The sequence below is a fragment of the Pongo pygmaeus genome, chromosome 13 (genome assembly GCF_028885625.2).
Source record: "Pongo pygmaeus isolate AG05252 chromosome 13, NHGRI_mPonPyg2-v2.0_pri, whole genome shotgun sequence".
NCBI lineage: Eukaryota > Metazoa > Chordata > Mammalia > Primates > Hominidae > Pongo > Pongo pygmaeus.
This window is the reverse complement of record NC_072386.2, coordinates 43,040,349-43,061,304: the sequence shown is the minus strand read 5'-3', so window position 1 is coordinate 43,061,304 and position 20,956 is coordinate 43,040,349. Positions and strand designations below refer to the sequence as shown.

Here is a 20,956-nt window from a genome sequence, read left to right as displayed (position 1 = left end):
TCTGACTTCCCCTCCCCCACTGCTTTTCTTTTAAACAAGACAGTAAACTTGTTAGTAGTTTGGCAACTGAACTCATGGGTTGGTGGAAGTAGCCACCAAATGGTGTGCTTGACTAGTGCAGTGGGAAAAGCTTCTGAGGGAGACAACTGAGGTGTCTTTAGGGCTAGCAATGCTGTTACTGTGAGACTGGCCTCAAGACAAGGGAGGGACTCTCTTGTATGCTACATATATCTATCCCCATGTACACAGCTGATTGGTCCAGTGATGGACACCTGACCAAAGGTAAGCCAATAAGATCCTTCCCTAGTATTTTTTGAGCAGTAACTAAGGTAATCTCCTGCTGGAGGCAATGCTTCAGATATAAAAGGCAGGAGTTGCTGCCGGCTGCCATGTTTCTTGCCATGTAGAAGTCAGTTTCAGAGAATAAAGGCAACATTCAGAAAGAAATATGGGGTGAGATGGAGATAGTTGGTTCTGGCCATCTTTTATTCCCTAGTTCCAATTGTTTCTTAAGCCCCTGCTACACCCATTCCTGGGTACATGGTTCTCTCTAAATCAGTACATGTTGTTTCTTTAGCTTGTAACCATTGAATTCTGACCAACACAATCTCCTTCTTCAAATGAGAAATTTATTGCACTTTCAGCCTCTTAATACAAATAACCATAGATGGGCTTATTCTGTTTTAATGTAAGAACAACTGCAATTCAGCTGTCTTTTTGAAACAGTATTAGTACCGGGCAGCTGAGAAGGACTTGCAGACTTGAGGCAAAGCCTAGGTTAAACTCTTTGGAGAACAGAAAGCAGAATTTGTGGGGGATAAGGGGCAAGGGGTGAGGACTGGGGAATTTGCCATATTTAGGAAGAGGAGACCTCAGAGTAGAAAATAGTCTTGAAAGTGGGTATTGAAAGAGGACATAAGCACATTTTACTTACTTCATAATGCTATGAGGCCAATATTTTTGGGTCCATAATCAGAGACTGATCTTTTTTTGGAAAGGGAGAAGAGATATTTATTGCAGTTTTTCTAGAATATTACTTCTAAGAATTTGCTGGCTCTGAAAGAACTTGATAGATTCTGTTTCTAGTTTCTGCACATATTTTTATTTGAAAATATTTTTAGCATTACATAAATAACAAATATGAATTTTTGCTAGGCTGTCTGTGAGACAGGGGTTAGGGGCATTAAAAAACACCTTCTGGTGACCCCTTATTTAAAACATAGTGGGGTATAATTTTGGAGCAGTAAAACCTCATTATAACATACTTACAGTTGACATTTTCAGGCTGTATTGTCCATGTTTTTAAGTCCTGGAGAAAGGCCCATTAAAGCTGTGTTTCTCACATTAATTCAACATTTAACCACTTACAATACAAACCCCAGTCTTTTGGAAAATGTCATTAAAATTTTTTTTGCCATATATGGACATTATTTATTGTTTGAGCCCCATTGTCTACTTATAATATGCCCTTTATCAGACCCAAATGCCCACTTCAGAGATTTTCATTTTGAGCAAAAACTGGCTTCTTACATTATCCAATGATGCAGGAAAGTTAAATTACAGCCAGTTCATATCATAGAAACAAAATGTTTCCTGCAATTACTGATAAGGGACAGTTCATTTTCTCTCTGTCATCCTGAAAAAACCCTCCCAACAACAATTCATGCCTGGTTAAACAGGATTTCCACATCTACTGCTGACATCTTTCCAAATAATTCAGGGTTGTTATTACTGTATAGCCCTGGCAAGGCTCAAAAGCAAGCAGACTTGACGAGTCTGCTCAAAGCAGAGCTTAAGTAGTTGTAATTAATAATAATTACATGCCCACTACACTCCAGTTTTATCATATTACCCGTCAGTGCAAATAAAAAACCCCACACACAACACACTTGCAACAGGATTACTACATTAATAAAGTCACTCTGCATATGTCATCTCCCTGAAGTTGAAAATATTCATAATGGTTTCTGTTTTATTGCTTTTCATGATTGCATGTCTGGTTGCAAATGTTGTTTAGATGCAATACAGCTTGGGATCAGTCTCATTCTCTTCCAAAAACCTTCTCCCCTCCTGCCGTGACTCGGATTCGAACCGAGGTTGCTGCGGCCACAACGCAGAGTACTAACCACTATACGATCACGGCAAGCTACTGAAGAGCTGAGCACTAAGCTTTCTCTAAGAGCTATTGCAATATTAACATTTGTGGAAACACTGCCATCTATTGCCTAAATACGTACATTTTCTTAATATTTGGAAAGAGAAGCTGTGTTCCCGTAATTTCTAATTATTTAGAGGAACAATAACAAATTCCTTGAAAATAAAACGAACATTGTCTTCTTGGCTGATTGGGAAAATTGTGATAGGAGAGGATTCACTGGGTTTGCTGTCCAGGAAATGGTGATGAAGGTAACAAGACTAAGAGATACCAGTCTGTTGACTCACACTTCCTATGTTTAATCAATAATGGATATGGATTTCCCAACCCAACCACCACCAAATAATGTTGCATTGAATAACGTATGAGTCTGAGCCTCTTTTGTGCATCTTTTCACCACTAGCCTTATTTCCATTTGCTTAGGCACAACAATAAAAAATACAGCAAGAACAAAATGGCCTGGGGACTGCAGAGACTCAGAAACACTTGCTTTTCCTACTAGGGGAAGCCAAAGTCAGTACATCCTGACTGAGGAAAGGCTCCCTTTCAAACTCATTGATCCTTGAAGCTAGTTTTCTCCCCACCAGAATATCTATAGGCCTTAAAGCCAGAATAATCTCAGCAAGAAAAGTTTCCCAATAACATTAGTGAGCCACCACACAAAGAAACTGGAGTGTTCTATGCTAGATAAGTTTCAAGAGGAAATTTATTTTAGATTTCTTTGCTGTAAAACTTGAAGTAGTAAGTAGTCTACATAAGATATTCCAAGGGCTGAAAATCTTAAAACAAAATGCACAGAAATACCTAATCAGTGGATTGTTATCAGGGTGCCTCCTTTAATTCCTCTATACAGAGAGGACCTGGGAACAGCTGGAGCTAGCTGGCACTGTATGTGGGTGGCAAGAACCTCATGCGTGTATTGATTGGGTACTCACAGCTCTAAGCCTTCTAGAAGGAGGATATCTCTGAAGAGAAAAGTTTCAGACATAAATGTTCACTCACTCACTCCCATCTGATCATCTATAGCCCCTTTTCTTTTTCTTCCATCTCTCACAAATACATCTTCCTTCTATTGCCACATAGAAGATTCTTGCTTGGAGTTCCTGCTCCTGAGCCATGCATGCCCTATGCGGGAACCAGGCAAGGCATTCTCTGGCCTGAAGAGGAATACATGTGGGTGAGTCTGGTGAAAGGTCACCCCGTGGCAAGAGGGCAAACCAAATCTCCTGGTTGACAAAAGAGGACATAATTTTTTCCCAAAGTATAATCATTCATGTACCACCTTCATAATTTTTGCTGTGGGCATGTACCAACTGAAGCACAGGAGAAATAATATTTTTAAAAGATAAACTCATAGCATACAAATTGTGGAACCAGACTATCTGGATTTGAATTCTGGCTCTATCACTTACTAACTGGGGGAACTTGGGCTGCTTATTAAATTCTGTGCCTCTGTTTTCTCATCTATTAAGTGGAGATAAAAATAGCAACTACTTCATAGGATTGTTATGAGGGTTAAACAGATAAGTACATGCCAACAACCTAAAATAGATCTGTCACATAGTAAGCACAGTGGAAATGTTAGTTTCATTACTATAATTTAAATAAATAAATTTTCAAAGGAAAGTTTATGACATTCCATATATTTAAAAAACATAGTAACACATTCCATAAATAGAGGTCACTCTAAAACAAAATGTGAAAACAAACCAATAGAATTAAATCCTAGCAGACACCCTAAGTTCCAAGCTCAAGTTCTGCTCTGTGTTTAAAAGGAAGGTGGGCAGATCTGTTAAAACCTCGTGAGCCTCAGAACCAGGCTTCTTCTGGACTCTTCCGAATGACCACAAAAGATTTGAAAAAGGAATAACTTTCTCTTCACAGATTTTAACACTATTAAATGCCACACCCATTAGGTAACTCCTTAAATTACTTCACACATTGGATCTATCGGCTTAGGTCATACTACGTGACAATGTGCAAATCTTGGTGGCTTGGAATAAGGAAGGCTTTCCTTCCCTTGCGCTGATCCACATTCATTGCATGGCCCTGCTCTCTGTCTCCTCACTCAGGGAACCAGGTTAAGGTAACAACCACTGTCATGAACACTGCTCATTGCTTTGGCAAATGGAAAGAGCTCTTCAGATTCCCGAACCAGCAATGAAAATCTCTTCTTACAACTCACTGGCTAGATCTGGTTCCATGGCCTCAGCCTGCTATAAAAGTCCCAGGCAGTGCATCCCTGCTATATGCCCGGAAAGCAGAACATCTTAGGTGTACATCACTCAGGACTTCCAGCCATGCCACTAGTGGTGAATCTCAGCTTGGAGAAGTCTGTGAGACTGTGTGCCTGAAGACACACATGACTGGGGAGCAAAACCCTGACACGGAGAAGTGTTCACCAGGTAAGGCTTTCATTTGGCATCTGTACGGGCTTCTCCTTTACTTGATGTCAGTCATTGTGTGGATAGACTCTGAAAGGTTCTTGCCTGTTAGAGTGAGACAGACTTTTGAACAGTTACCAAATTTCTCCTGCACATTCACTGTCTCTTAGGATATGCATTCACATTTCTTCCACAGCGCCAAATACCTGTGACTCACTACAAAAGGAAAAATCCATGGAACCAAAACATGGTTTCTGATGGCACTTCAGAGTGCAAAGAAGGATGCAACTTCTTTGCAACGTACCACCTGATTATTCTTTTTCTCTGATTGTGCTATATCAATAGTGACATTATTATCACTCTCCCACTAATTGATTCATGACTCACAAAGACTTGGGATCTACTACAGTTCAGTTATTTTTTCTGAATCTTCAGGATTCAGTGGAGAAGAAAACAGAAATGGATCATGATTTCACACAATTTATAGTCTAGTGACTGAGACACAGATGAATAGAGATAATATATGAGCTGGCGCCCCGGAAGGAAATACATATTTCCTTAAAAGTTTTCAAATGAGTTTGAAGTTGAGAAAGGCAGGAAGGCATTACGAGAGAGAGGGAGGAGAGAGAAAGAGACAGAGAAGAAAGTGGCCTGCTTTGTCTGGACTCCAGTTCCTTCTCTAACCCTTCTCCCTGTGTGACCTTGGACTAGTCACTTGACCTCTCTGTGTCTCTATTTCCTCATCAGAAAGGTAAGGGAAATTGGGCTAGATGAGCTTTCAGATTCTTTATGCTGCTGACGTGCCATACATTTAATATAGGGAAATACATTTACAAACAATATCCAAATGTAAAAAGTGTGCAGGAAAAAACACCTATTCAAAGCAGGAGAATCTTATAGCTATTATAGTTATCTTTTGTGTGTTTTCTTAAGTTCATGGAAGCTGTCCCTTTGTCGGTTTCCAAATGTTGTCAGCCTTATTTCCCTGCCTATAGCAACACATTTTAAATAGATAGGGATCAGTCTGTTGTATGAGTGATTTAAGTTGGGTGTAAGCAAGAAGTTCTTGCTTGTGCGGGGCATTAAACTATGGAATTCATTCTCAAAGACTGTTGACTTCCCCTTTCAGAGTTTTAAAGATAAGATGAATGTTTACCAGAGGCCCATTGTTCCACGTGAGACAGCCTGGCTTTCCTGCCTCTCCTCTTGCCTCCTGGTGCTGCTCTTCTGATGGAGTTGTTCCTCTCCCTGGTTGTTTATAATGGATTCTAACAGAGGAGCTGGGAGCTGACAGGAGGGCCTGGGACCGGAGGGGGTCCCCCACCTCCCCAGCCGAGTCCTATCTCCAGCGTTGCCACTCCTTCCCTTTTTCCAGGCCAAGCTCTGTGTTCTCCTTGCTCGTCCCTCTTCTCAGTGTGCCTCCTGCCTCGCTGGGGGTAGGGAAATGACAGTCAGATCCATCACTGGGCTGGAGGCCAAGAGTGGCAATCCATGGGGCTGAGGCTGGCCCAGTGCCCAGTTTTCAGACAAAGACAGGTTGGGAACCCCCCTGCAATGAAGACTCCACGTTCCCTCCTCCCAGAGTCCTGTCTCTTGTTTCTTGAGTACTTTCTAGAACACCACCCCCATCCTAGTGTGTGTCTGTGTGTGTGCGTGTGTGCGTGCGTGTGTGTGTGTGTGTGAGATGGAGAGAGAGAGACTGGTGGGGGGTAGATGAGGGGGTACTGAGAAGCAGGGAGGGAAGGAGAGAAAAGCTGGACAAATCTCGTGCTTGTAAGGGTACCAAGGATTGCTCATATACTACACACACCCATGGAAATAAATCATATTTTTAGGGAGAAAATAAGATAGCTGAAAGCAGAGGAAGCCCAAGTCAATTGCAGCTCCAGATTTCAAGCTTCCAAATACATCACCATCAGAAAGAAATGCTAGGTGCTAAATGGTCTTAGGTGTGACCATCTCAACGCTTCCTGTGTGTATCAGAAAATCGTTGATCCTGAGAAAGCATGAAACACCAGAGAACAACACATTATTTTCAGAATTCTTATAACCACAAAATGTTTTAACAGTTTACATTTTCGAGAGTAAACTGCCTGGAGTGATTTTCCCCCTTGCTTATTAATGAATTCTATTTAACCAAGTCAGAAATCTTGCTGTGGGGAAAGCTGGAAAGGGGGTGGTGGGGGTGGAGAGGGGTTGTTGGTTGGTGGTTTAATTTTAATTTTTTTTGCCTGAAGGCACCATTAGAAAACTCCAGATGCAAAGCTTTCTAATAGAATTCCTCATCTGACACAGCCCTCTGGAATACACGGGCCTAACCTTTACGATCTGGTGGGCCAGGCCTCTATTTGGAAACCTTGTGAGGGGGTGCTGATCCATTAATGATAATGTATAATAACAAAGAGCCGGGAGAACAGCTGAAGGCCTGGGGCGGCAGAGAATGAGGACTCTGTGTGTAGAAAGTGGGGTGGCAACAGGACGCCAGAGGAAGAGGGACATGGGGTGCAGAGAGGGATTGCTGAGTACTGGAGAGCCTGGGAATGCCCCCAATGACCACATTTTCTCTTACCATCACATAAAGATTCTGAAGTTTTAAGAAAGAAAAGTGTTGGCAGGAAGGAGCCCAGTTAGCATTCTGGATTTATGGCCAAGAGGGTTCTAACCAATCCCTGTGGAGTTACTTTTTGTTAAGAAGTTTCAGGCTGGGCGTTGTGGCTCATGCCTAAAATCCCAGCACTTTGGGAGGCTGAGACAAGAGGATCATTTGAGGCCAGGAGTTTGAGAACAGCTTGGGCAACAAAGTGAAATCCCCTCTCTACAAAAAACAAAAAGATAGCCGGGCATGGTAGCACAGGCCTGTAGTCCCAGCTACTTGGGAGGCTGAGGTGGGAGGATCCCTTGAGCCCAGGAGGTCAAGGCTGTAGTGAGCAGAGCTCACACCACTGCACTCCAGCCTGGGTGACAGAACGAGGCACAGGCTACTTGAAGGTCTGGGGCTGATAGCCTTGGACAAATGATTTAATCTTTCTGTGTTTAAATTTCCTTCCTAAAAAGGGGATAATAATAATATCTACTTTATAGGGCTATTGTGAGGATTGAATAAACATACAATGTGCTTAGAAGAGTGCCTGGTACTTAGTAAGTGCTTAATAAATATTAGCTATACTTTGGCCACCCCAGATGTGGGAGTGAGCTTCCCTGAGCCTCAGGCCAGAAAGAGGGGGTGCCAGGAGAGCTGGCACATGTCAAGCCCCAGAAGTGGCCTGAGGTTTAGGGATTGGGCTCTGTTTATGAGAAGTGGTCAGGGCCAAGGGGTGAGTTGGACACCAGATGGGCCAGAGTGCCTCAGGGTCTGCACGGTGGTTCCAATTCCAGAGATAGGGACATGACAGGGGCATGTGAGGAAAACAAGTAGAGAGGCAAAAACATGGTGTAAGGGTTGAAAACACCCCCGAGGCGGAAGCACTTTGCTCCAGTTTTGGGCTGACACATTGCCTTTTCTGCCCTATATGAACCAATATCTCAGTCAATTTCATCAGGAGCTAAGTGGGCAGGGCAGGAGAAGAGCTTTGGGATGGGAATTGGAAGGAGAGAGGGTGGCTGAGCCACATGGGAGCTGGAAGTCGTTCCTCAAAGCCTTCCTCTGTAGAACGATCCAGGCATTTGGCTCACCAGGTGGACCTACTTTTTGTCTAGATTTGTTCTTATAGTGGTGACAATGAGCTTGCTCTGAAAATTGCTGAGCCCTCACATGCATGAGGCACCTGGTGTGAGCTGGGGTGGGGCTGGGGCAGTCTACCGCCACAGAGCTCTGCAAGGGGACAGCTGTGTCTTCTTCATCTTGTCTCCCACACGCTTCACCTTAGCACCTAGGACAGAGCACACACTGACTAGATTGAAATATTGAATTGGCCTGGGTGTGATCCAGAATCCCTGAAGTGCGGTCTCATTTTAGAGCTGCAGAAGGAGCTGATACTGATTGAAGGGCTCTTTAATTGGCCTATTTTTCTTATGGTTAGGTGTTTTGTTATTGGTGATTTTAATTTTGCCTGCTTTGAAGTACATTTCACAAATATACTTGTTGAATTACACAGAGTCTATGTCCAATTTCAACCTTCTCTATGAATGTCAAAAATCACTAGGGCCACAATCTCTCCTGATTAAAGCAGGGCTATGAAATAAACAAGCACATCACTGATCAGGAAGAGACTGCTGTCCAACTGGTCAGACCTTGATAATCTTGTGATTCAAAAATACATGAAAATACTATTTGCACCCCCTGATAACAATGCCTCAGTCACTTGAGAGTGAGAGAGAAACCAGGGAACTGGATAATGCAATGAAATGAACACAGAATTAACACTACAATACCTGTTCATGTTTCATTCTGCTTTGTTCATGATGAAGTTTATAATCTGGGAACATTCATTTATCCCCCTTTGCCTCATTGACTTTAAAAGGAATAATAAACCTGCTCCTTTTCTACTACACAAAGGTATTAAGAGAAAAATGTGAAATATGCAGAATGGTTTGAAAGGTGTTGTGTAGAACATACAACTGCAATTTTTCTTACTATTATCATCATTATGACAGCCATTCCTGATGTGGAAGATAGATATTAGGTTTATAAGATGAAGCCAGATTTTTACTCTAGGTAGCCCTAGAACTATAAAGATATCTTGGATAAAAAAACCTGGACCCTTGACAGCTTTCCCTTAATTATCATCAATTCTTTGAGTGGGTTCAAAAAAAAAAAAAAAAAGGAGAGAGAAAACAACAACAAAAAAAAACGGAGGGAAAACCAGCCTAATTGAATGTAGGATAAACTATTCATTAGCAAGCTAAATAGCTACGACATTTAATAACCTGTAGTGCCTCATGGAAAACCAAGACATTGCCAAAAGTAATTGAAGTTTGTGATTCTCCAAACTGTTATTTAAAGCAGGATTTGGCAAGGCTCAGTGGGTCTGCGCCGATTTTAATTGCATTTTTAAAATTCAGGATGGAGATTTCGTTTCTTTTCTTGTTATTTGTGTAGCGAAGTCCCTTTATGGTGAACGTGCTTATAGTGAAACCTTATGCGGTGATTTTTAAAGTTCAAAGCATGTGGGATCCATCTATATCAAAACCCATACTTTATGTTCTGACCTTTTAACTGATTAATTCCCAGTTGCATATAGCCCACAATTCTTTCTTTTTCTTCTTCTTTTTTTTTTTTTTTTTCCTGCCTGTCATCTGACAAGGCAGTCTCAACCCTTATTACTATGACAAGCAGCTTCCTGGGGGGTCAAGATGGGCTTGACCTCAGGAGAGGGCCTCCTCCAGTGGTGAGTGAAGGGACCACGGAAGAGTATCACCAAGTGGCCATGTCTGCCTGTGGAATAAGCAGTAGTTGCTATCCATCCCTACCCATAGGCACCCAGAGACCGTTAAATATATACAATGCATTTATTACAGACCCTTTGTACGGTACATTTACGAGAGGCAACTATGATTGTATTACCCTCAAGGGCTTATTACAAGGGCTTTTCTGCTCCCTTGTAATTTCCCATGAATGATTGTTTTAAAATAGCTACCATTTGTTGAGCACATAGTAACACGGCAGGCACTGTGCTAAACACTTCACAGGAATTAGGTCATTTCATCCTCAGGAGAACCTTCGATATGATTTTCTTCATCATACCAAGGTGCAGAGTTGGTGAAGGAGCTTGCTCAGGACCACACAGCCAGAGCTGCCAGGGCTGGGACTGGAGCCTAGGAGGCTAACTCTGGGTCCACCTCGCTTAATCACCACCTTCTCCTACGATGCTGGTTAGTGTGCTGGGCCCCATGTGTGAAATTTTCTGTTCTCCCCACTAAAATTTCTGTCTCCTGTGTCTTATCACACAGGAACATGCATCTCTGATTGCTTTAGTTTCCCACCTTGTAAAAGAGGTTACCTAATAATATCTTCCACAAGGGGTCGTTGAGAGGATCAAATGAGCATGAGCAAAAAATGCATTTGACAAAATGTCCAGTAAAACACGGCCATGTATTAGTCCGCTAGGGCCGCCATAACAAAGCACTACCACTGGGTGGCTTAAACAGCAGAGACCGATCGCCTCACAGTTCTAGAGGCTACAAGGAGCTAGCAGGACTGGTTCCTTCTGAGGGCTGGGAGGGAGAATCTGTCCCAGGCCTCTCCCCAAGCTGGGGGTTTGCTGGTAATCTTTGGCGTTCCCTGGCTTGGCATCACTCTAATCTCTTGTCTTCATCTTTGCGTGTGTGTGTCTGTCTCCGTGTCAAACTTTGCCTTTTGATAGGACACTAGTCCTATAAAACTTGATTATCTCTGTAAAGACCCTATGTCTGAATAAGGTCACATTCTGAGGATCTGGGGATTCAAGTCCAACATACCTTTTTGAGGGGACACAGCTTAACTCATAACAAACCATGAGCTGCTATTTTTATTAGTAACAATGGTATCACTAATGTGTATAACTAGAACATGTTTCTTCTATCAGGTATAGTGTTTGCAGTCTGCGGAAGGCTATTATGCACAAGGCTTTGATGCAGGGCCACACTTGCGACATGGCCAATCCCAGGTGTGGTGACAGGCAAACCTTTCATAGATCTTTAAATCCACCCCCCCCCGCCATGACTCTTCTGCCTATATGTGGTGTTGCTTCTCTCCTTCCCAGAATGCAGGACAGTGGGAGGCCGACTCACAGAGCTTTGGGAAAGGAAGGTCAAGGTTCACAGCTGACTATGGCAGTGCTGAGGGTAATCAGTTGAGCAGTGCCAAATTTTTCTTCTTGTGTGCCATCTGAACGATCATCTCGGCTCTCCTTCTTGGCAGTATCCATAACTACCCACCTCCATCCTCCATACTCAGCTATACTTCCTATAGATGGGCTTCCAAACCAATGCCTTCATCTGAAGCTTCTCTCAAAAAACATGATGCCATATTTCTAATTAGCTACCCAGCCTCTTCACTGACTGTCTCATAGGCATCTCAGGTTCACTGTCCAAACTGAAGTCAGGTGTCTCCCACCCACCTGCCGTTCTTCTTCCACATCACCTATCTCAGGTAAAGGCACTGCCGTTCCTCAAGCTTCATGAGCCAGATGAAAACTGCGATGCCATCCTCAGTCCCTTTCTAAGCCATGCTTCTCCATTCCATTTATTCTAACCTGGGCCCAATTGCAGTACATCCTCCTCTTAACACTCTCAGAGATATTTCTTCATCTTTACTTCCCAATTATTTTAGTCCAGGCATTTGGCATTCTTGCCTTCCTATTTTTGCCTGTGGTCTCACCCTTTAATTTTCCACAAATACAAAGTTATCATTCTAAAATATAAATCTAGTGGCATAAATCTCACAATAGACTGTAATATCCATGAAGACAGAAACTGACTTACAGATGTGGATGTATTCTCACTGCTGAGCATACTGTCTACCTAACATGTGGGAGGTCCTCAATTAATATTTACTGTATGAAAAAAGAACAGAAAATAAAAATTTCTGTCACTGTCCATTGTCCAAAAAGTCCAAACTGTTAAACAAAACATCAAAGGCTCTTCAGTATGTGTCCCCAAACTATTTTTCTGGTAATATTTTCTACCTCTGTTCAATCCCTCATACTAAGATCAGCTAAGCAAAATTATTTGTCATTTTCTAAGCATATTTATGATTTTCATGGCCCTAATAATACGAAATTACATATTTGATGTGTCAGTTTGAGATGCCAGTGAAAGATCCAAATTGAGATATCAAATACGCTGTTAGGTACATGAACCAGGAACTCACAAGAGAGGCTTAGGGTTAGAGTAAGAGGTTTGGAAGCTGCAATATATAGATGGTGTTAAAACCAAGACAATGAAAGAACACACCTAGGGAGAGAGTGTAGATTTTAGAAGAGTATTCATAAATTCAACATAGATCATCAAACCAGATATGGAGTTTTAGGTAACAGTAGGTCATTCAAATGGCACTCTCTAGAAGGTAATGGCTAGAAAAAATTGACACTTGGGCTGGGTAATGGAAGGCAATAAAAATAGAGTTTTGAAAGTCATACGCATCATGGTAATTGTTGAAGCTCTGAGAATGGATGAGCTTCTAAATAAGAGTGAATTATCCCTGAAGGTGTTACTTAACCTCATGCCAGAGAGAAAGATTTGTTTTCATGATTAGATGTTGAAAGACTCAGAAATGTATCGGGGGAAAAGAAAACACAAATCTTAGATGATACAGCCAGTACTTCCTTATCCAGCCATTTAATATTTACCAAAGTTTGTCCTTATCCCCGTTTACTCTTTGACTTTTAAAAAATTGTGAAATATGTCAGAAGAATATAAAAACGTATGAACATCATTAATAATTTAGACAAGAAAATAAGCTTAACCAAGTTAAAACAGAATATTACAAGGACTGTAAAGACCCTTTTTGTGCACTATCTGCCTTCTCCAAGAGGCAACTAATATCCTCACTTACATGATAATCATTCCCCTGTTTTTCTTTCTTGTCTTACCACCTATGTATACATTCCTCAATCATAGATTGTTCAATTGTGCTTGCTTTTGAACTTTATATAAATGGAACAATACAGTATGTGTTCTTCTGTGGCTTGCTTTCTATACTCATGATATGTTTGTGAGCTTCGTCCATGTTGATGTGTATAGTTGTAGTTTGTTTATTTTCAGTGCCGTGTGGTGTTTTCTGGCCCCAACTATTTCTTGCTGGTATATAGGAATGTAGTTGATTTTTCTGTATTGGTTTTAATTTGGCAAACTTGCCAAACTCTTTTATTAATTCTAATAATTAACGTTTATATTTTGGGGGTTTTCTATTTTGATAATCATACATATCATTGCAAATAGTGATAATTTTAATCATTTCTTTTTTTATTATTGTGATGGCTAGAATCTACAGTACAAGTTTGAAGGAAAGGAGTGATAGCAGGCATTTTTATCTTTTTCCTGATCTTAGAGAGAATGTTCTTACCATTACTATCATTAACTGTAATATTTACTGTAAGTTTTTATAGATGCCTTTTATTGGGTTAAGGAAGTGACCTCCTATTGCCAGTTGGCATAAGAAATTTTGATCTTTTTTAGAATTTAGATCATAAAATGAGTATTAAATTTTAGCAAATACTCTGGCTTCTATTTAGATGATCATTCGATTTTTCTCCTTTAATCTGTCAATGTGTACATTAATTTCCAAATTTACAAGTTTTAATTTTCAAATATTAAACCAACCTTGCATTTCTGAAATTAGTCTAATTTGGTCATTATGTTCTATTCTTTTGGAGCATTGCTGGTTTGGTTTGATGAAATTTTGTTTAGGATTTATGCTGTGTTCTCGAATGAGATTAGCCTGACACTATTTATTGTTTTATACACCCAATACTTATTTCTATTCATTTACGTATTTGTCACTTTTCATTCTCTTCTTTTCTTCTTGCATCTTTGATGTTTGATTGGGGAACATTTTCTTGATGCCTAAATAACATCCTTTAGAATAGCCATTAGAGAGTTTTCTGGTAACACACTGGCTCAGATTTTGTGTGTGTGAAAATGTATTGATTTAATCTTCATTTCTGAAGTACATTTCCACTAGGCATAGAATTCCAGGTTCTCTCAGCATGTTGGAGATATAATCGCACTCTCTTCCAGCTTTCGTTGCTGAGATAGGTGCTTTCAGACTGATGCTCACCCAAAGAACGTACCTTTGCTGTCTGGCTCCTTTTAAGGTAATTTCCTCATTTTGATTTTGGTTTTGTTTGTATGTTATGTTTTCAGTTTCACAATAGTGTATCTAAGTATGGATTTCTTTTTAATTACACTGTTCAGGATTAACTGGGCTTGAATCTATGAGTTGGAACATTGTATCAGTTCTGAAAAATCCTTAGCCATTATCTCTTCAGATACTGTCTCTGCTTAATTCGCCTTGTCTTATCCTTCTGGGACTCCAGTCCAACCTACATTATGTGTTCTCATTACACCGCACATGTCTGTGTCTTTGTTTATTTTTACTCTTGTTTTGTTGTCCTATGCTTCTTTCTGGATAATTTCTACAGATCTCTTTTACAGTTCACAAATTTCCTTTTCAGCTTTCATTACTCTACTGTCAAACTCATCCATTTCATTTCTTTCCTGTAAAACATCTACTTTTGGTTTGTAGCAGCCAGTGAAAATTTATATGTGTGTCATATATATAATAATATGACTTGAAAACAGTATAATCATACATTTTAAAATCATACCTAAAAATTATGTAGTGAGCACTAACAATATCTGGGCCCATACTAGCTACATAAATATATTATGTCTCTTAAATAAGTGAACATATTATTATGTAATTTTAAAGACATCACAAGAGTACAGGGAATAGTAATAAAAACAACTTCTGCGCATTACTCAACTTTAATAATCATCATTTTAACAATCTTATTGTATCTTTCTCTACCAACACACTTTAAACACTTTTTTCTTAGAAAAATTTTCAAACAAATCTCAGATATCACGTAATTCCATCTGAAAGAACATTTCCCCTGAAAATACCTTAGTAGTCATCTCTAATGGATAAGAACATCTATATTTATGCAGAACCAACATGCTTTTATCACATATGAATAAACCAACACAGAAATTCCTTATATGCTTGAGATATTTTTATCATAAGAATCTTATATTTCATAAGTTCAATGTAGTTCTTTGAAAGTCTGTTTGGTTATGTTTTATAGTTCATTGTTTCTGTTTCATATTTTCAAGTTTGCAATTTATTTCTTTAATATTACACATCATTTTTTAATAGCCTGTGTCTGAAACTTCCACAACCTGAAGTCCTTATGAATCTATGTCTGCTCTGTTTGTTTTTAGTTATTGCTCATGGTGCATTATTTCCTTGTGCATTTAGTAAAGTTTTATTGCAGTATGCTCCATATTCTCAGAATTGTATTCATGAGAGTTCTTTAGAGCTTGGAAAGAAGATGTGTTCTTTAGAGAGGATCTACATTTATTTCTATCATTCACCCAGTGGTACAATTAGTGTGGGGTCACTCTCAATTAAATTCTTGGCTTGAGGCTTTAAAAACCACTAAATGAGTGTGAATTCAGGCTGTAAATCTCAGACAAGCTGTGGCTATAAGTTCTCAGTAGTGATTTCTTTTTCTTTTCTCACCTTCACTCCGCATTCACCACATTCACCATTAAAAGCAGTATATTTTCTTTGTAGTTTTCTGGTTGAGAGTGGGAGTGAAGAGAAATAGCCGCATTATTTCTAGTTCACTCTTATTCTGAGAGTATAATTCTTTGGGATACAGGCATGTGGACTCCCCACCTTGGTGGGCTCTGGGATTTGTGTCCCATTCTCTGTACCTTAGAAGTCATAAAAACAAGAGTTCATGTTCATTTGTTTCAACAAATGATCCCAGTTCCTAGGCTGAAAGTTCTTTTCTTTTTTCAGAGTTCATTGATCGATTTAAGATGATGCTTTTTCACATATTTAGACAAGTTTTTAAATTATGCATAGAAGGAAGGCTGATCAAGGTACCTACACTGAAATTGGAAGTCCTCTATTGATTCTTTAGCCTATACTGATCTGGCTTTCTATCAATGAAGTTATAGAAAACTTGACTGAGAATCAAAAAAGTATATAACTTGTGATTTGACCATATATGTAACCATAGATGGGATTGAGAAAAAGCCTGGTTCTTTGCAAACATTATACAGTGTGAAAATATGGATCACAGAAAAGTGACTATCAATAAAGCAAAATCAATTCTTGGGGACTGAGTTCATTGTACACAAAATTAGTCTCTTGTATTATGTATAACTTAACTATGTCATATGAATCTGTCTTAATGTCCTCAATAAACTGATGCTTCCTGGAAGATTTTTCATTCTTTATTAAGTTTGTATCTTGTGGTATCTATAGTGGTAGGCATAATTATTGGCTGAAATAAGGAAATAAATGATTGCATCCGAAAAAAAATTTTTATTTAAAATCTGAATTGATTTAACTATTTATATATTCTAAGAGTTGAAGGGATTGTCATAATGCCCATGAGAGTGGCAGTAATAGTTCTCCAGTGCTTTCTTTTTCTTAAACAAATCTAGTTGAGATGGAGAAGGTGCTATTCAGAGGAAATGCTTTATTGTCTATCAAAGGATTTTAATGAATCTTTGGATATGCAAAGGGAAAGCCAAAGCTAAGTGTGGGAATGAGGCTGGAAACAAATGGAGTGTACTGAATAAGACAAGGATAGGACTTTTTATTTCCTCTTGAAAGAGGGGCAAATAAGAAATAGAGTGGGAGCACAGAGTTGTGTAGGGTAGTAGCAGCACAGCAAGCAAGGTGGGTAAAGAACTTGTCATCCCATGGATAGCTGGTATCTAATACTCGACGTTAAGATTTTTATGGTTTTGCAATATTCCCATTCATTTTTCCAACCTCCAGCAATGTCTGCTACAGCTGCGTAAATCTTGCACAGATGAGGATTGGGAGATAGAGGGACATGCATACAAATCAAAGAAAGGGAGTTGCTCCCAGTTGGAGTCAATGCTAGGGTAGAATAAAGGAAGAGCACTATGAGACAGTGAAGAAAAGGAAGTTGCTGGGATGGATGATCAAAGATTGAAGGTTACCATGAAACTTTAAGTTCCTGAAAAATTTGATGCAATTTGATGCAATTTAATTCCCAGACCTTAAAGGGCAGGATGTTTGTATATAATACTGTGTCATTACTAATATTTTCTACTAATATTTAATGGCATCAGAAAGTTGCTTCAATATTCAGAAGTCAGTAGTTAGTGTCAGGGTCCAACCAAAGTCTCATAATTCCCCCAAAATTTTATTTCCCCAACTATGCTTCAAGCGGTGGTTCTCAAACTTATATGCACATTGGAATCACTGAGAGAGCTAAAACTTACTGATGCCTATGCACCACTCCAGATATTCTGATTTAATTGGCCTGAGATGGAACCTGAGCTTCAGGACTTTAAACATCTCCTCAAATGAGTTCAATTTGCAGGCAAAGCTGAGGATCACTGGCATAAAGCTATAATAGCATTCTAAAGACAGTCGGAAATATTCAAATGAGATGGTAAAAAGCAATAGAGAATGCATGAGTTGAAAGTGTGATCATAAAGGAAGTTAATTTTGTTGAAATGCATCGTTTTTTATCATATAATCCCTGTTCATGCTGGGGCTGAAAAACAAAAGTCGAAACAGACAAAAATATTTCTCAACCGGGTACAGTGGCTTACACCTGTAATCCCAGCAATTTAGGAGGCTGAGGCGGGTGGATCACCTGACATCAGGAGTTTGACACCAGCCTGGCCAACAAGGTGAAACCCTGTCTCTACTAAAAATACAAAAAAATTAGCCAGACATGGTGGTGCATGCCTGCAGTCCCAACTACTTGGGAGGCTGAGGCATGAGAATCGTTTGAACCCAGGAGGTGGAGGTTGCAAGTGAGCCGAGATCACGCCACTGCACTCCAGCCTGGGCAGCAGAGCAAGACTCCATCTTGATTAAAAATAAATAAATTAATTAATTAAATAAAATTATTGTTATTTTTAATTATTATACTTTAAGTTATAGGGTACATGTTCACAATGTGCAGGTTTGTCATCTAGGTATACATGTGCTATGTTGGTTTGCTGCACCCATTAACTCGTCATTTACATTAGTTATTTCTCCTAATGCTATCCCTCCCCCAGCCCCCTACACTCCGACAGGCCCCGGTGTGTGATGTTCCGCTCCCTGTGTCCATGTGTTCTCTTTGTTCAATTCCCACCTATGAGTGAGAACATGCAGTGTTCGGTTTTCTGTCCTTGTGATATTTTGCTGAGAATGATGGTTTCATTCTCATTAAAGCCCTCCGTATAACTGGGAAAAGAAAACATCTATACCCACTCAACCTACTGCTTACATCAACACAACTTTACTCTTCGAACTGCATTGACCTAACGTTACTTTTCCATGAAACTCTTGCCCAAGAAGCTGAAGTTGAAGATAATATTATAGTTCGTTTCAAGAACTTTCCCCAAGTCTATTATCCTGTCTTCATTTATCACCCTTTCTTAGAATAATAGAAAATTTCAAAAGATCATTTATTCTTTACTTTGAAAACCTCCCCACTCTGTGTACTCTGATCTTTATTTATAATAAACCTTGTTCAGTTCTAACTAAGTGCCCCCCTACACTGCATTGAGAGACTCCCTTTAAATCAGATATTACAGCACCCCTTCCCCCGCACCACAAACTCATAAATACTCTAACTTTGTCCTCCTGGTTCCTGGGAACTACTAAAACACTTTCAAGGTGATTTTCTTTTCTTTTTTAAGTGGCAAAAACTGGGCTTTGTTTTATTTATCAACTGGCCATGAAGTATCTATTTACTGTTTGTTCAGAGATTCTCATACATTTCAGTTGGGAAATGTCCAAATGTCTTATTTTAAAACATTGAAGAAAATAGCTACACTTTACCCAGTGCCAGCCGTGTGATTTACAGACATTGTCTGTCATGCTTTGAATACATTTTCAGGGTTGGTATCACTAATTATATTTTTCACAAATGAGACTCACAGAAATTTGGAACTTTACCCGGGGTCACACAACTATTTAGAGCAGGGATTTTGGTCCAGGTGCTGGCACCACATTGCCTCAGTGAAGCCTGAATCCAGGTCTACTCTAGCCAGCTGGAGGAAACATTTGAGGTGTTACCAATTTTAATGAGTCGACATCAGCTCCTACCCTCCCAGTGGGACACCACAAAGGTAGCCAGATAATTGAGGTAGAAGAGTCACTTTATAATTTTTCAACAACATTTATATGTTTTAAATCTTCAGCTGCATGGTGGATAGATAGGTGTTCACCAGATTATTCTTTATTACATCTTTGTATACCTGATATTTCACAGTATTTCTTTCTTTTGAAATTTTATTATGAAGCATTTTAAACATAGAAATATAGAATAATATATTGAACCTTAATGTTGAACCCAGCTTCAACATTAATCAACTCTTGGCCAATTATTCATAAACATTTTAGTTTGTATCTCTAAAATATAAGGATGTTTAAAGTATGTATCTGTAAAAAGTAAGCACTTAAAAAAACAAAACCAAACCAAACCCACAATACCACTTCGGGCCGAACAAAAGTTTGACAATAGTTTCTAAGCATCATCAAATATCGAACTAGCATCCAAATATCCAGTGCCACATACAAATCATAATATTTTAGAGCTTGCTTGTATAATTTGATTAAACTTCAGTAACTTAAGAGGGCTTTAATCCCCCATTTAACATAGAATATGAAAACTTGTCCTAATGGGGATATTTCTGTTGAAAGGCAGCTTGAGTTTCCCACTGTGGTCTCAGTTCTTAATGTTTTGATTTGAATTTTCATGAAAATTTTTATTTTCATGAAGCCTCATTTATTTAAAGTATGACCTTATTTTTTTTTGGCAAGTTCTGAACCTGTCGTCCTGTTTTAATTTGTACGTCTGGACCACGTAATATCTTTATGGTACTAAAAGCCCCTTGGGGCTGGGGGGAGGATGCAGTTAAGAGGCATTATCAACACAAGTTAATCCGGGATGTCTGCTCTCATTTTTCAGGTTTTCATGTTTAAGTCAATAACTAATTTGACATACAGATCTGACTTTTTCTCCAGCAGCAATTTGCATTTCTGTTCTCATAAAGCCTTTCTTATTCCTTTGTGGTTATTCGTGTTTCTAATGAATAATAAAGGAGCTGTCAACATTGATGTGAACCAAGAGGTAACACAATGAGGGGTTGTACAGTTAGAGGTATGAGCTACTAAATTTCCCCAAGCAGTTTTAGTCAAAACCCACCCTTACTGTTTCATTGTATCCATGATATTTTTTACATTAAAAAATAAAAGAAAGAAGAAAGAAGGAGGGAAAGTAGGAAGGAGCGAGGGATGGAGATAAAGAAGGATGGAAGTAGGGAGAGACAGAGGGAGACGGAAGGAAGGAAGGAAGAAAGAAAGGAAGGGAGGGAGGGGAAGGAAAGGAAAGGAAAGAAAGGAAAGAAGGAAGGAAGTAGCAGGTGCTTTTGAAGTTAGGTAATGATATATCAATCTTGTATTTCTTTCTTCAGGAGTGGTACAGTCATCTACAGGTCATCTGTCAGAATATAATGAGAAAATCTCAACCCTGGGACTTCATATTTGGCCCCGTTCTCTAGTAGACATGTCTACTCCTGATGAGGAGTCCCAACTTGGTAGTAGCTCTGTAAGCTAAATAAATATCTGCCAAAACATTAGGCAGATGGTTATCAAATGATTTTCACATTCCCTATATGAAGATCACTGTGCCCTGCTGATGACAGGATTACATAGGGACTAAAACAAATTAACTGGAAGCAGGGAGGAGAAGGGGGAGAATCCTATTAGTTTGGACCA

At 39.5% G+C, this 20,956-nt stretch overlaps 1 non-coding gene across 1 annotated transcript; it reads right to left on the bottom strand.

Annotated features, from left to right (window-relative positions):
• Positions 1–2,071: 2,071 nt before the first annotated feature.
• TRNAH-GUG (transfer RNA histidin (anticodon GUG)) lies at positions 2,072–2,143 on the bottom strand. The gene has a single exon. It is a non-coding gene; the product is annotated as a tRNA-His (tRNA).
• Between the last annotated feature and the right edge of the window lie 18,813 nt (positions 2,144–20,956).